Source organism: Mustela erminea, chromosome 9 (assembly GCF_009829155.1).
Source record: "Mustela erminea isolate mMusErm1 chromosome 9, mMusErm1.Pri, whole genome shotgun sequence".
Taxonomy (NCBI): domain Eukaryota; kingdom Metazoa; phylum Chordata; class Mammalia; order Carnivora; family Mustelidae; genus Mustela; species Mustela erminea.
This window is the reverse complement of record NC_045622.1, coordinates 104,333,111-104,349,661: the sequence shown is the minus strand read 5'-3', so window position 1 is coordinate 104,349,661 and position 16,551 is coordinate 104,333,111. Positions and strand designations below refer to the sequence as shown.

Sequence of the window (16,551 nt, the reverse complement as noted above, 5' to 3'; positions counted from 1 at the left end):
CAGTGATTCATCACCCATCAGGTGATTCCTGATTTCCTGGCCTAAGATTTTATTTCTGGGAGAGCCAAAACCGTCAAGAAGCGAAGCCTCGGTTTGGTGGTTGGGGCTTTAGCATAAGCTATTCCATTTGGGGCCTTTTGTCTTGTTTTTAATATTCAGAAATGGCATTGCTGAATCCTGTGATAATTTCATGTTTAGTTTTTTTAAGGTTTTATTTATTTATTCGACAGAGAGAGAGAAGTAGAGAGAATAAGCAGGGGGAGCTGCCGAGGGAGAGGGAAAAGCAGGCTTTCCTTGGAGCAGAGAGCCCAATGCAGGGCTCAATCCCAGGACCCTGGCTGGGCTCATGACCTGAGCCAAAGGTCAAGGAAACCACCATTATGACCTTCTGTCACCACGGATAATGTAACCTGTTCTAGAACTTCAAAGAAATGAAACCACAGAGTATGTTTATTTTTGTGATTGGTTTCTTTCATTCATTGTTAGATCTGTGAGTTGCAGTCATAGCATTCCAGGAAGCAGTGGCTCACTCTTTTTCATGGCTGTGTAGTATTCCATGGCAGAAATATGCCAAATCTATGAGGCTCAGTCAAATGAAATTGCTAATCTCTAACCTTTTTATCTACGAAAAAGGCCATTTCACAAGGCTCAACCTTATATTTATTCATTCTATGGTTGATGAATATTTGCTGCTGTGAACGTTTGGGTATACGTCTTGGTGAGCCTACGCACACACCCATTGCCGTTGAGTGCATTCCTGGGGACAGATAGCTGGTTTATAGGATATGTGTTTGTTAGGTTTGGTCAGTTCTTCCTGTTTTGCAAATGATTTTGCCAATTTACACCCTCATTCACGGAGTGTGAGAGTTCTGGCTGCTCCACATTCTTGCCAGCATTTGGTATGGTCAAGTCCTTTCAGTTTTAACTAACTTTCCAGCCCCCTTTTGAGGAATGGGTCTCTAATTTGTTCCCTTCCCCCATCCACTGCAGTGGTCAGAGCCAATTGCTCTGGCCTGGCCTCCAGTCTGACGGCAGTTGTGTACGGGCTGGACAGGTCAGCCCACCCCCTGGAGGGAGCTGGTATAAGCTCCACCCCACTGAGCTGCTCCATAGTGAGTGTGCGGTGTTGGGAGTCCTGAGAAATAGATGTTCAGTCATCCAGATGACCAGAATATGTTTCTCATAGGTGTTTGGTCTTCATCCACAGTTCCTGGCTCACAGCTCTCAAAACATTTGGAATTTCCTGAGCAAAAGAGCCTTGGGAGCATCTTTTGTTGTAATATTTGGTCTCTTGTCCTTAGTTCCTGCAATCCCTTCAGAGACATAAAGGTGAAATAGATGTCCTGTTATTCGTAACAAGCCCATTTTAACCATACCTGTGTTTATGATAATGAGGTGACTTTCAGAAAGCACCTAAGGGCAACGATACCCACCCCCTAATTTCCAGGAAGAGGAGAGGGGCTGGAGGTCAAATCCATCACCAGTAACCATCAAGTTCATCAATCACGCCTACGTCAAGAAGCCTCCATAAAAACCCAAAATCGGAGTTTGAAGAGCTTCAAGGTTGGGGAACCAGAATGCTTCCAGGGTGCCATGACACTGGGCCCCAAATTCCACAAGAACAGAACTTGCCCTATGTGTCACTTCATCTGACTTCTGATTTGCGTCTTTCACATCCTTTGTAATCAACAGGTAATCTAGTGAGCATATGCGTTTCCTGAGTTCTGTGAGTCACTCTAGCAAACTCATGAAACCCAAGAAGGGGGGGCATTGTGGGAACCTCTGATACATAGCCCTTTGGTCAGAAGCACAGGGAGCACGGTGGACTTGGAGGTGGCACCCACAGGGGAGCCTAGTCTTCTGGGACTGAGCCCTTCCTCCATGGAATCTGATGCTCCCTCCAGGTCGACCGTGTTAGAACTGAGTGGAACTCTTGAACACCTCGCTGGTGTAGAATTGCTTGTTGGTGTGGGGAACGCCCCTCGCCCTTCCCCCACACATTCCAATTGGGCCTAGGAACTCAAAGTTGTGTGGGGTCAAGATCGCCCAGTCAAAGCCCGTCTTCCAGGCACCTACCAGCAGGGAGGAGGTGACATATCATATATGGGGACTGTCGCGGTGACCCAGAGCCTGCCCAGCGGTGTGCTCCGGGGTCTGGGGAATTGAGTGGCTGACAGAGTTCCCACCTGTGCACTTAGCCAGCTGTGTCTGTAGGTTTCCCAAGCACGGCAAGCTGGAAAGCGTTTGTCTTCCACGTATGTAATGTTTTCCAAATGCATGTGGACGCCATCATGATTGATAACGTTCAAATTCACTAAAAGCTTTTCTGAATTCACAGTGGTCTTTTGTGTTCTATTTTCTCAGCCAGTGGATACATAAGAATACAGTCATTAGCAAACGGGGCGGGAATAGGTAAAATGGCAGATGGGTTAGTGTGCAGAAAACAGAAATGTTCACATGGGCCCTGGGTGTAATCTCGTGCTGCCGTGTTTTGGGGTGTCTCAAAATGGGGTGCGGAGGGCATGGTGGAACGCTTGGCTCTTCCGTCTCCCTGGAGTCAGCCCTCCCTGAAAGACCCAGTTGAATGGCTTGCGTTCCTCTTCTTTGTACCGGGGGAAATCCAGCATCCTTCTCTGTGTCTCGGAGCATCTCAGGGATGCTTGTGATCAGTCTCCTGTTACTGTTTCGTGGGGCTCTCTGCTCCCCTCCCCAGCTCCATCCCTGCTGATGCTGTTTGCCTCCATGGTGTCTCACCAGGACACAGCCCAGACCCTTGTTGATGGGGCGATGGAGCAGGACCCCAAGAGCCAGACTGCCAGGGTTCAAGGTCCAGCTCTGCCATTGACAGGCTGGCTGACCTTGGGCAAGGTGTTCTCTCTCTCTGGCTTGGGCTTTCTCCCTATAAAACAGGGACAAGTGGGGCCTGTCCTCTCTGGGCTAACTGAAGATCCCAGGAGTTGATGCGGGAAAAGCCCCCAGGGCCTGGCAGTTAGGGTGCATGAGCCCTCATTTTTTTTTTTTTAAATTTTATTGAATTGCCTATCTATCTAAGAGACAGAAGAGGAGAGGGAAAGATTCTCCAGCAGACTCTGCACTGAGTGCAAAGCCTGACATGAGGCTCGCTCCATCCCACAACCCTGAGGTCACGACCTGAGCTGAAACCAAGAAATGGATGCTCAACCCACTGAGCTACCCAGGCACCCCAACCCTCGTTTTTACTTATTCCCCACCAAGCACTACTGTGTGCAACTGACTTTATGGAAGGTTTGGGGATGGAAGGGGTAGGGATTACAGCATCAGAACACTCACAACTAAACCACAGATCTTGCCCCATTCAACATGGCCATCCCCATCACAGAGAAGGTTTCCCAGCCAGCCGTGTCCTCTGGCTCAGGGCTGATGCCATTTCTGGGGCCCTGCTCACCAGCCCCCTCTCTGGACCTTCCTCCAAGATCCACAGCCCCCCACCCGCCTCTCAACCACCAGGAGGCAAAGTTGTCTGCAGAGTGTATACATTTTGGCCTCAATTACTGTCAATATCTAAGACAATGACGCTCAAGGAGGCCAAGACAGCCCCTTAGGAGGAGTTTGGGAAATCCGTAAGAGCATCTCCTTTGTCATAGTGTGTATGTGTGTGTGTGTGTGTGTGTGTATGTGTGTGTGTGTGTGTAACCTGCTTATATAAAAACACAAAATAATTTTTGCATGCTTTTAATACACACAGACTTTTCCTGGAATGCAACTCTCATGTACACAGAGAGAGAAGATTTTCCGTTGTTTTGTTCGAAATTTTGCCAAGACCTGTTGCCCATTTCACATCAGCAGTGGCAGCACAGCTCACGGGGTCTGAGTCACCCCTGGAACCACCTGGGTCCATCTGCCTCTGTGGCCGTGGTGTTCCCGGTGGCCCCACCTCTAGGAGCAAGCCTGGGGCCACGTCATCCCATCTCCCGCTGTAGACGGCTTGTGCATTTTCATCCTGAAATTATTTTATTATAAATGACTCTCCTTTTATTTCTCCTTCATATTATGGTTAGAGTATTACATTGATTTTTTTTTAAAGCTTGTGTGATTATTTATGAATTTCATTTCAGCTTGGTGAAGGGCACATTACAAAATATTTTCATCCAAAGGGGGCTTGGGGCTGACTGGGCTGATTACCCCGGGCGTAATTTAAGAAACCCACTTCGGAGCCCCTGCCAACAGGGAGTGATTTGTTCCCGAGACAAAGTTCTCCATTCCCCTGAATGTGGAGACTGCCGTCGTTCATGCTTTTAAATGACTCTGTTTCCTCTTCTCTGTAAACGTTCAGAGGTAACGATCCCACTGTGGCTCTCCCTGCTCCTGGATCTGTCCTGAGAGAGCGGCCCTAAGAGATCTTCCAAGTATACGAAGGTGACAGTGTTACATCTCAACTTAAAACCCTTCTGTGGCCCCGGGTGCCCCGTGGCTCAAGTCTAAGCCCCTCAGCCTGGCCCGCAGAGCCCCCCGTGAGCCATGCACAAGGCACAGTCTTTTCTCAGCTCCTCATTCTATCCCATTGGGTCACCAGCCTCTGCCTTTGTCCCCCGAAGTCTCCTCTGCCTGGATGTGCTGTCCCTACTTTCCGTACCTCCACTTCTGGCTGTACCCAGGGGCTTCCTATTCTTCTCCTCTTCAGTAGAGATTTAATTCTGAGGTTCCACCTCTAGACGATGTCTCTAAGGGATCGGCTTCCACCAGATCCTAGAGGTGAGCCGGGGGCTTGGGGGTCACAGCGGGAGAGCAGCATGGTGGGTTTAAGAGAATCCCAAAAAGGACACTCCTCTTCTCCATCCAAGTTTGGAACCACCTGAGAGAGACAGACACACAACAGCCAGACAGATAAAGATCAAAATATTTCATGAGAGACTATGGACTCTGAAAAACAATCTGAGGGTTTTGAAGGGGTGGGGGGTGGAAAGTTGGGGGAACCAGGTGGTGGGTACTAGAGAGGGCAGGGATTGCATGGAACACTGGGTGTGGTGCAAAAACAATGAATACTGTTACGCTGAAAGGAAATAAAATATATATATATATATATATTTCCCTATGGCTGTGACTTCAGATTTGTGGCCAAGGGGCTTCCTACCCTCTCAACTTTGAACATGACATTCCCTCACCGAAACCACCCAGACCCTGGCTCAAAGTGGAGATGCAGGAGGCTCCCGACTGCCCAGCAGGAGCAGATCAGTAAGGGCTTCTAAAAGAGCTCCTCCCAGCCTGGGCCATCTGGTAAGTCGCTTCTTTGCAAGGGAGGAGGAGGGCGAGGGGCCTGAGGGTTCCTGTAATTCAGGGAACGCTCCTCCGTAAGGACACATGATGGGAGGGAGGGAGGAAGGGGACTAGAGCCCTAGACGACAGCGCTCAGGTCTTGCGAATGGTGTCCCAGATGGGGCGGGAGCTGGGAGATGCGGCTGAGGCCAGAGGAAACCGGCAGAACAGGGACAGAGCCGAGCACGTCTCTACCTTGAAATAACTTTTGAAAATCACCAAAGCTGTGTCGTATATTGTAGGAAGTTGGAGCACACCGATGAGCAAACGTAAGAAAACACATCCCCTCTATTCCTACCATCTGGGCTGTACTATCGACCACCTTAGCCTCTGTCCTCCCAGATTTTTTTTATGCATATATAACTTTTTTTTTTCTTATCAAAACGAGATCATAGTGTCTGTGTTGCATTGCAATCAGCTAAAGCATTAAAAAGCATTGCAATCAGCTTTTTGGTTTTTATCTCGACCTCTCCCTGCCAAGACATTTTTATTTGTCTGTGCATAGCCGTATTCAAATGCCCTCACTGTCCCCTAACTGTCCTTTAGGCTGACTCGTGGGAGCAAGAGTGCAGTCAGGACCATGTGGTCTGGAAGATCCCTTTCTTACAACAATGACACGGGAAGACTGAACCTCTTGCTTTGCAAAATGGACCACCATCAGGATTTGTCTCCTTGTGTCCCCCTTGTTTTTTTTTTTTTTTTTTTAAGATTTTATTTATTTATTTGACAGAATGAGACACAGCGAGAGAGGGAGAGGGAGAAGCAGGCTTCCCGCAGAGCAGGAAGCCCGATCCCATGACACTGGGATCATGACCTGAGCCAAATGGAGATGCTCAACAACTGAGCCACCCAGGCGCCCCTCTGCTCTTGTCTTGTTAAGTGCGTTCCTTCTTGTCCTGTATTTCCAGTAGAATTGCTGGACTCAGATGATGGGGCCCAGATCGTGGGTGATGCTGGCCCTTCATGGTGCATCACATAGAAACCCCCCAACATGCGTGATGCTGAGTTGGGGTGACAATTTCTTACGGGGCTGGGCTGGAGTGCTTCCCTGCTTGAAGAATGCTTTGAGCTCCTTGTTCTCATTTCAAACGTGGAAACTGAGTCCTGGAGCACTAACCCTGGCAGTGGGGGCTGAGATGAGGCTCACTGTGGGGCTCTGCAGGCCAGGCTGAGGGGTTCAGACTTGAGCCACAGGACACCTGGGGCCACAGAGGAGGTTTTAAGTCGAGGTGTAACATTGTCACCTTCGTGTATTTGGAGCAGAGGGCTACTCCCTCCGGGGACCTCCCTTGGAGATTCTGCACAGCTCTGAGATGTAGGAATTATGATTCCATTTCAAAGAAACTAGGATTTGTGGGGCTAAGCAGCCAGAGCGGGGACCTGATCCCTGCTTCTGGGTCCTTTCTCTTTCTCTAGGCTCTGCCTGCCCTTCTCCAATGGGAAAGGCCTGGTCATATCTGGCCCTGGAGCCCTCTGGGCCCAGCCTGTGGGTCAAGCCCAGGGCATGCTGCTGCCCTGAGGAGGCCTGGCCCCTGTCCTTGCCTTTTGGATGGACAGGCCTTCACTCTGGGCTGGGAGGCAGAGGGGACACAGAGATCTGGAGCCTGGAATGTGCCAGCTCAGCTGGGCTCAGATTTCCCTCTGGGAAGGAGGGAGTCTTTCTGCAGGTGGCAGAGGACAGAGGTGAGGCTCTGGGGCTCAGAAGGCTGTCCTGTCTTTGCTGTCCTGCTGCTCCCTGGCCCTTCTTCCTGCTGGACCCTGCTTTGACTCGGGAGGAAACTGAGTCTCAGGTGTTTGGAAATTAGCTGGCCCTGGGACACACAGCCAGATGTGGCAGAGTCAAGACTTGAATGCAGGACCCTGCCTCCCAACCCAGTGAGGCTGCCATCACACCCCACTCCCCACAAACCATTCCAGTGGAGGTCCCCACTCACCAGCCAGTCCCCAGCCCAGTTAAAAGCCAGAGGAAGTAAAGAGAGCACTGGATAAGGAGTCTTAATCACTGTCCAGCCTGCTTTCCACTGTGCTGTTCATTCATTTGCCGGCATTTATCGTGGCCTAATGTGCACCAAGCTCACACGAAATGCGGGCAATATGGAGACCAAAAAGTGTTTTGGAATCAGATGGAATTGCTTTCATACCTTGGCTCAGTGACTCACGCGCTGTGTAATCTTGGACAAGTCAGCTGACGTCTCTTAACCTCAGTCCCTTAGCCACGGAACAACGATAAGGCTCTCTGGCTGCTTGTTGCAAGAATGGAAAACACAGAGAATACTTAATAATTAAGAGCTCACACTTACATTGTGTTTGCTACTATGTGTCAAGCACATGCCATACATTTTCCACAAGCTAACTTGCTTAATCTGTGTGAGAGAGGTAGGTAGTATTGTTCTGACCCTCATTTTACAGATGGGGTTCCCCAGACCCAGAGAAGTTTAGGGACTTGTTCAAGGTCACACAGCACATAAGTGGCAGAGCTGGGTTTCAAACCCAGTGGGCAGTCTGACTCCAAATGAACCTATGATTGTAATCACTATGCTTCAACTGAGGCCTGACCCCAACCCTCATAAACCCTAGATGCTATCATTGGGTCCCGGGAGGGGAACATCCTTCATTTAGACACTCCTGCCATTGTGCTGGGCCCCTAATGTCCTCTGGGGCTAGTATGTCCGCCCACAGCACAGTTTGCAAAGTGTAGCAGGCGATGCAGATGGCAATACTGTTGCACAACAAAACACCCCAGGACGCAGGGGTTTTAAAAAAGACAGTCGCATATTCTCCTGCTCATGGGTCTCAGCTTGGTTGGGTGTGGCTAAGTGGCAAGCCCAGATGCCTGGCTCATCCTGGAGCCCAGACTGAAGGGGCAGCAAGCATCTGGGACATGTTCTTCCAGCACCTGTGGCAGACGTGCAAAGGGACAAGCTCAGCCATAAAAGCACGTTTCCAGCCTCTACTCAGCTCATAGCCCGCTGGCCAAAGCAGTTCACATGATCAAGCTCAACGTCAAGAGCACTGAGTCCATCCAGCCACCACGAGGCCACGGTAACAGGCTAATGCATAATGCAACTATGGGACGATGAAGAGCTGGGGTCAAAAACACAACTTTCCGCACCGGGAAGGGTCCAGAACTGGGTAAGCTGGCCCGTGGCCGGACATTGGGCTGGGAATCTTGCAGAAGCGGAGAGGGGTCTGGGCCGATTCCGGTTTGGGAAGCTCCCAGCTTGAATAAAAAAACCAAAGACAGGCTAAAAAGGCTTACAATAATTGTGGCATATTTTAGATGTTTACATTGAACAAATTAATGCTTTTAGCACACACACAAAGTGCCAAGCAATATAATTATGCTATTCACAAGAAAATTATAGGACTTATTAAAATTATTAATTGCTGCTATACTGTGGGCAGCGGGTGGGGTCCAGCCACCCTGGTGCAGGTGGGAACTTTCCTGGTTCAGTCTGGCCAACTCTCTGTCACTGGACAGATGATTTCCTTGGGAGACGATGCCGAAAGCCTGACCTTGAGGTCCTTACCATGCATTAGGAATACCTAAGAAGCTTTTGTAAAATGCTGATCCTTGGGTCCCACCCACAAAGTTTCTGACTTAACAGAACTGGGGTAGTGTCTGAGCACCAGATCATTTTTCTTTTTCGTTTCTTTTTTTTTTTTAATATTTTTATTTATTTATTTGACAGTGAGAGCCACAGCAAAAGAGGGAAAACAAGCAGGAGGAGTGGGAGAGGGAGAAGCATGCTTCCTGCCAAGCAGGAAGCCTGATGTGGGGTTCGATCCCAGGACTCTGGGATCATGACCTGAGCTGAAGGCAGACACTTAATGACGGAAACACCCAGGCACCCCAGGTAATTTTTCAAAACACTTCCTGTGTGATTATGCTGTGCAGCCCTAGTTTCAAGAACTGCCAGATTGTGGGATGGACAGGTGTAAGCCAGTTTCTGCTAAGGAGATGGGAGGTGAGGCTCGCTTATAGCTTTTAGGAAAGACTCTTCCTTATTCTTTTTGTTTGTTTGTTTAAGATTTTATTTATTTATTTGACAGAGATCACGAGTAGGTGGGGGAGGGGGAAGGAAGCAGGCTCCCTGCTGAGCAGAGAGCCCGATGCAGGGCTCAATCCCAGGACCCTGGGATCACGACGTGTGCCAGAGGCAGAAGCTTTAACCCACTGAGCCACCCAGGTGCCCCAGACTCTTCCTTATTCTTGAGACAGAGCCCCAGGAAGCTTAGTCTCTCTTCGGCTGGACACAGACAAGGAAACATACTGACCCTGCTGTTATGTGGCTATATCTCAGCCACGAGGGAACCCAGCATGAGCACGAAGAGGATACAGAAGAAGATGGGGAAATAGCCAGAGCCTTGATCACACCATACCTGAAGCCTTACCGACCTTCAGTTGGTGTGGGCCAATAAAATCTCCTCTTGCTTCAGTGAGTTTGAGTTAGGTTCGTGTCGCTTGGGCCTACAGGCCTTGAATAATGAAAGCACTTTTCCATGCAAGAGAGATGCTGCATGCCAAAGAGGGCTCAGCACAGAGATTTACATGTGTGCCTGCTTCATAAATGTTAGCAACGGCAAATCACCCCGGCAGAGGGGCTGTAGAGAATGGACGCCCCAGGAGAGGAAGTCCAACATGATGCCGCCTTGCTGCATCTAGGCCTGGGGCCTGCGTATGGCAGGTATGGGATAAATGTCTACCCAGTGGGATGGAAACTTCAGGCTTTCCTTTCCCTTTCTGTAGTGCCCGGTCTCGGCCAGATGCAAGGAAAGGGAGTAATCTGATTATCTGATTAAAGTAATATGGCCCCACGTACCAGCAACTGAATGGCTTAAGCCGCTGGGGCAGATCTGGGTGAGTAAGAGGCTTACCACCCCAAGGGTGAGCTAATCAGGCCAGCGAGAGAGCAATTAATTAAGCAAATGCCTACCCAATGCATACCTACTACGTGCCAGCACTATGCCACGCTAAGACAGCTGAGGAAGCCCCAGGCCCTTGGTTCCCAAAAGAAAGCTTGAGCGGTCTTTGAGGAGTAGAAGAGCACCCTCGCCCTTACAATTTGTCCTCTTCTGCACACCTGAGCCAATACAACGGAGGTAATGCCCCCGAGAAGGTCTGAGGCTTTACCCCTGAGCTGAAGCACCAGACAGAGAGACTGATGGTACAGCCCCAAGGGGGTTGTCCCCAACAACTAGAGCTCGCCACAATCCCCCAAACCCTCTCCTCCCCAAGCTGTCCCCATGCTCCCCCGGGGTGGGGGGATTTGGTGGAGGGAGCGGGAACTGGAAGCTACCACCTTGGATGTGGTCTCTTTAAAAACCATCCTTTTGGGGCGCCTGGGTGGCTCAGTGGGTTAAACCGCTGCCTTTGGCTCAGGTCATGATCTCAGGGTCCTGGGATCGAGTCCCGCATCGGGCTCTCTGCTCGGCGGGGAGCCTGCTTCTCTCTCTCTCTCTCTGCCTACTTGTGATCTTTCTCTGTCAAATAAATAAATAAAATCTTAAAAGAAAAAAAAAACTATCCTTTTTTTTCACCAGGCAATATGATCCTATGGTTGAAAAATGAAAACAGTCAAAAAAGGCAGAGGCTGGGAAGCCTCCTTCCCACCCCTGTCCTGTTCACCCTGTTTTCCTGTCTCTACGGGCAGCCCTTCTTCAGTTTCTTGGGTGTCTCAGCTGTAACCTATTCTATACTGGACTGGATGGGAGATATTTCGATTCTCGATTCTCGCCCTGTTGTCCAGCACCTCTTGGATAAAGTACAAGCAGATACAAAATATTCTTTCTCCCTTCCCTTCTTTCTGACACAGAAGTAACATTGTGAAAACACCATTCTGAATCATGCCCTTTTCATTAAAAATATTTCAGTGCTCCTTCCCTAGTAGTCTAGGACGCTTCCTTGTTTTTTTAACAGTTGTATATTATTCCTTCCAGAGTTTATCCAACCAAAATCTCTTTAAAATGCGTGCTGAGGTGGTTTTCGCTCTTTTGCTGCCATCAACAATGCTGCAGTGAGTAACCTCATACAGCATCCAAGCAGCTCGACCTGTAGGATGAAATGTAGACTCAAGATTGCTGAGTCAACAGACAACGGCATCTGCAGCTTTGAGAAATCCTGCAAAATTGCCCTCGACTGGGGGGTACCCCAGGTTGATCCCCGCCAGCAAAATATGCAAGCTGTTTATTTTTTTAAAGGGAGCCAAATAAAATACTTCTCTTCCTGAGAACAAAAACACGCTCCTTTGTAGAAAATTGGGAAAACAATCACAAAGCAGAAAGCAAAAATGATCCCCACTGCAAAGGGGTAGAGAGCTTCCTTCTCTATTTGCCATGGAGCGTATTTCCTTCGAGTCTTGATTCACACTTCACGTACTCTGCCCTAACCCGATTCCTTGGCCGAGCCAATATTCTGTGAATGGTTTCTCCCCTTGGTAAACATTTTGCCCACCCTCAGAGAGGGGGTAGAACAGAGATGTTAAACATGTGGATGGTGGTTCAAATCTCAGCGCCACCGCATTCTAGCTGCTGGACAGCGAACCAGCGCCTTCCTTAGCCGGTCCCTGCTTCTGTGTCGTCCTTTAAAATGGGACTCCTGGGGCACCTGGGTGGTTCAGTGGGTTAAAGTCATGATCGCAGGGTCCTGGGATCGAGCCCCACATCGGGCTCTCTGCTCTGTAGGGAACCTGCTTCCTCCTCTCTCTCTGCCTGCCTCTCTGCCTACTTGTGATCTCTGTCTGTCAAATAAATAAATAAAATATTTTAAAATGGGACTCCTAAGAGCATCTGCCTCACGGGGTGGCTCTAAGGGTTGGGTGAGTCTGCACGGGTGACATGCGCACACGGTCTTGGCGTCATAAGGGTAATAGAAGTTGGCTGAGTATGCGTCATTTTTGACTCCATAGTATACCCTTGGATTGCGTGACAAATGATATGGTCAGACACTGCAGTGACCTCTGTTTTCCATTGTTCGGCCATGCCTTGACAATGCAGCTTTGCCGAGGTCCCTGTTGATTTTCTCTGAAAGATGTGGAGGGACAGAGGTGCTCAGGGGTGCCCACTGTGCCCCTGGGAGGTCTTTGGGGTTGATTTTCACAACCCTTCCCCGCTGGATTTTCCTTCATACAGGCTCCAGAGGCAGTGTCCTGACACCCTGGTGCCTCTCTTGGCCCCCCCGCCCACCTGGGTAAATCAAGTCACCTCTCTTGGCCAAGAGAATAGGAGAGCCTTAAAATCATCCATTAAGTGACGAATGGATTTTCAGGTGTGGTACATCCAGACAAGAGAATATTATCTGTCCATAAAACGGAATAAAGTAGTGGGACATGGATGAACCTTGAAAATACAGTGTAGGGCGCTTGAGTGGCAGAAGCAGAAGAGCGTGTGAATCTTGATCTCGAGGTCATGAGTTTGAGCCCCATGTTGGGTGTAGAGATGACTTAAAAAAAACAAAACAAAACAAGAAAGGATGGTAAACAAAAGAAGCTGGACACAAAAGGCCATATATGACTGTATGATTCCATTTATGTAAACTGTTCAGAATAGGGTCAATCTGTAGGGTCGTAAAATAGATCAGTGATTGCGAGGGGCTGGTTGGAGGGATAATGAGCCCAGCCTAGGGACTTTTTCGGGTGATTTCAATGTAGTAAGGGATGGTTGCACAACCATGTGAACATACTATAGCCCACTGAACTGTACACTTTAAAGGAGAAAATCTTATGTAATAAATAAGGAGTGAAAGGTAATTGAGAAGACCTGAGCCCAGGGGGAGGGCGGAAAGCTCCACAGGCTTCACACCTAGCAGAAGGAAGTCCAGTCGCTATACCTGGGCCTGGAAGGTCCTCCTCCACCTTCGATGCCCATGAGAACGACCTGGGAAGTTTAAATATCCCAGGGCCTGGGATGTACTCGGAGCAAGTGAACCCAGCACCCACAACCAACAAACACTGCGAAACATCTGGCCTGACCCAGGAGAGCTCTGAAGCCCAGAGAGGTGAGTAAATTTGCTTGGCAAGTCACAGGCAGCCTCTAGGCAGATGGACAGCCTTATTGCCCCAGAGCATGGGCTGTGGGACCAGGTAGATTAGGTTCACATCCCCACTGTGCCTACTCACCTGAACCTCCCTGAGCATCGGCTTACTGTATCCACGGGCTAGAGATCAGTGAGATGCCACCTGCAAAGGGCTTCTTCCAGTGCCTGGCACATCACGAGCATAGTTTCAAGCAAGTATCTAGCAGTTTGCAACATGCTTCAAGGGGAGCAAAGGGGTGTGACCCCCGGCTCAATTCATCTGTCCTTTTTTGTGCTTTTAGTATCATAATTATTTAATTTAATTTAATTTAATTTGACAGAGAGAGGGGGAACACAAGCAGGAGGAGAGAGGGAGAGGGAGAAGCAGGCTTCCCGCCAAGCAGGGAGCCTAGTGTGGGGATCCATCCCAGGACCCGGGGATCATGACCTGAGCCAAAGGCAGATGCTTACTGACTGAGCCACCCAGGTGCCCCAGTATCATAATCATTTTTAAACTCTTGCTCATTCCAGGGACTGTGTGGGACACCACTCCCACGAGGCAGATGTGGAGAGTAAGAAACGGAGATGCTGTGTCTTGCCAAAAGGCTCCGCGCTGATTCCTGACTTCTTTGTGACTGTACGTGGGGGTAGGAGTGGGGTAGCCCAGCCTCAGCAGCTCTGGAGGAGGTGGGCTCCTCTGGGGTGAGAATCACGTCCTCTTTGCCACCGCAGCACCTAGCATGAGCCCTGTCACTTAGCAGGGGCTCAAGAAACGTTTGCTGAGAGCGGTTGAGGGAAGACCCAGGTGGGGAGAGGCGCCCCCCTCCCGGTGGGAGGTGTCACACGGAGAGGTGCAATCCCCCATGAGGCCACTAGGGGTCTCCGCGCTCCGCCAAATGGCGGCTCCAGGGTCCTTCCAAGGGCTCTGGCTGGCCGCGGTGAACTTGGAGGAGCGGGAGGGAGAGGACCGAGAGGAAGAGGGCCCGGCTGGATGGTGACGGGCCAGAACGCCCTGGCCTCGCCTGCGGATGCCACCGGCTCCCCGCTGGGGTCAGGCCACAGACCACAGTAAGGACCCGCTTCTGATACTGTCAGGCACTATGTCAGTGTTTGGGGGAGGGAGGGGGCGGTGGCGAGTGGCTGAACACCTACTGTGTGCTCTTTGTGCAGGTTTCTTTTCTTTAATCCCCACCACTGCAGGCTGTGAAGCAAACCTTGTTTCCTCTGGTTTATTACAGAAGAAACCAGCTCCAACAGAGAGACGCAGCAGGGCCATTGGCGGGGCTGAGGTTCCCACCTTGGGATGGCTTCACTGGCACACTCCCGCACAGTCACACCATACACACGCACTGGTGCGTGCGCGTGCGGGCACACACACGCACGCATACCATCCCCCAGCTGCAATCTCAGAGCCCCTCAGGGTTCGCCCTGAGGGCTGAGCCATAGGACTTATCACAACCTTGGTTGTTCTAATCTCACCATCTCTGTATTCTTAATTGTCTTCCCTCTGAATACACTTTGTAGCAAAGCCTTGTCTTCTTGGGTCCTGTGAGAATGCTGCTTTTCCTCAAATGAAGGTTCAGTTATGATTTTTCCCCCCTGTTATTACAAAAGCAATTTGTACAAAAGCAATTGCAGAAAACACAGAGAAGCCAAGCGAATGGAAACCCCCTCATGCCCACCTCCGGGGACAGCGCAGGCTGACCTATGGGTTGATGTCCCCTCTTAGCCCACACTTCTCCCACCACAGAACCTGCTGTGTCCCCTGCAGTCCCCTGCTGTGTACCGTGTACTGTGCTTCCTTGGGCATAGCCTTCTCATCCCGGGGGGGGTGGGGTGCGGGAAGGCTTCCAAGCCCAGGGTAGACTCAAGTGCTTCGATCATGCAGGACAAGTGAATCTGGGGCTGGGCTACTGAGAGGGGGCTCTCAGGAGCTCACCCGCCGCAAGGAGGGGCTTCTTGGAATAATCTGGAGACCGGCAGAGGCAGGAGTGGAGAAACCACCGCCCAGCTTCAGCACTGAGCAGGTGGGTAGCCTTCCCCAGAGCAGATGGCTGTGCAGCTATAAGGACCCCCATGTGTCCTGGGCCCCAGTCAGGGCCAGCTCCCCAGTGCAACCGGATAGTCACACAGGGCTACATGCTTGGTTCGCTGCTCTGCTGTTGCTGTCTTGCAATTCTTAATAATTGCTTTAAAAGCCCCCCCCCCATTTTTATTTTGCACGGGGCTCTGCAAATTACACAGCCAGCCCTGCTCCTGGTAATGATACCTATTAGTGACATGGAGCTTGCTGCATGTCAGGCCCTCCATGCTTTTCCTATTTATAATTTGTCTGTCCCCTCACAGCAGCCAGGTGCAAATTGCCTCGGGCAGCCCCCGTGGTGATATGTACTGGGTTCTGGGCTCCGGATATACGCTCTTAAGGCTCTCTGCCTTCCAGAGATGCTGTTACCGTCCACAGTTCATAAATGAGGAGCTGAGGCCCAGAGAGGTCAAGCAACTCACCCAGCGAGGGGTCCCGCGGCTCTCCGAATCATGCTGTAGCTCCCACACACCCTGCCCTCTTATGGGGAGCCTGCTCGAAGCCGCTGTACCCTTCCTGCCTGGCCAGCCAGGGGGTGGCCCCAGGAGCTCCACAGCCCCGCCCCAGCCTCCACCCCACTGTGCTGGGTGCCCAGCGGTGGCTGTCAGTTTCCATCCCCGCCTCCGCTGCTTCCTGATCCCCCAACAGTGGCTGTCTGCGGCCACCTCCGGAGCCCAGGTGTGCGATCTTCTCCCCGTCTCGGGTGCCCAGCCGTGGGGCTGGGAAGTGTCCCTTTCCCTTCCATTCCTCCCCGAGGTGCTGAGCTCCCCCCACGCATTCTGGGCTACAGCTGTGGCTCAGGGGTGCCCTGACTGTCAGCGTCATGACTGCTGAGATGACAGCCCGGATGGAGGGGCCCCATGCCAGGGATGAGCACAGGCAGCAGGAGGCGGCGAAGACAGACCAGTGCCCGGGAGAGTCACACGCCTCAGCTTCGGAGTCTCGGCTCCCACGTCTGTTTGATGGGGTGAAGAAAGCAGGCTTGGGGCGCCTGGGGGGCTCAGTCGGTTAGGCCTTCTGCCTTCAGCTTGGGTCACGATCCCAGGACCCTGGGATCGAGCCCCGTGTCGGGCCCCCTGCTCAGCGGGGGGCCTGCTCTTCTTTCCTCCCCTCTGCAACTCTCCTGGCTTGTGCTGTCTGGCTCTCTCTCTCTCTCTTTCTG

General features: G+C 51.0%; 1 long non-coding RNA gene across 1 annotated transcript; it reads right to left on the bottom strand.

Moving 5' to 3' along the window:
* Positions 1-3,735: 3,735 nt before the first annotated feature.
* Positions 3,736-7,369, bottom strand: LOC116600071. The gene is made up of 4 exons (XR_004289490.1): positions 7,227-7,369; positions 4,613-4,831; positions 4,187-4,378; positions 3,736-3,979 (listed from the first exon to the last, which is right to left on the bottom strand). It is a non-coding gene; the product is annotated as an uncharacterized LOC116600071 (long non-coding RNA).
* Between the last annotated feature and the right edge of the window lie 9,182 nt (positions 7,370-16,551).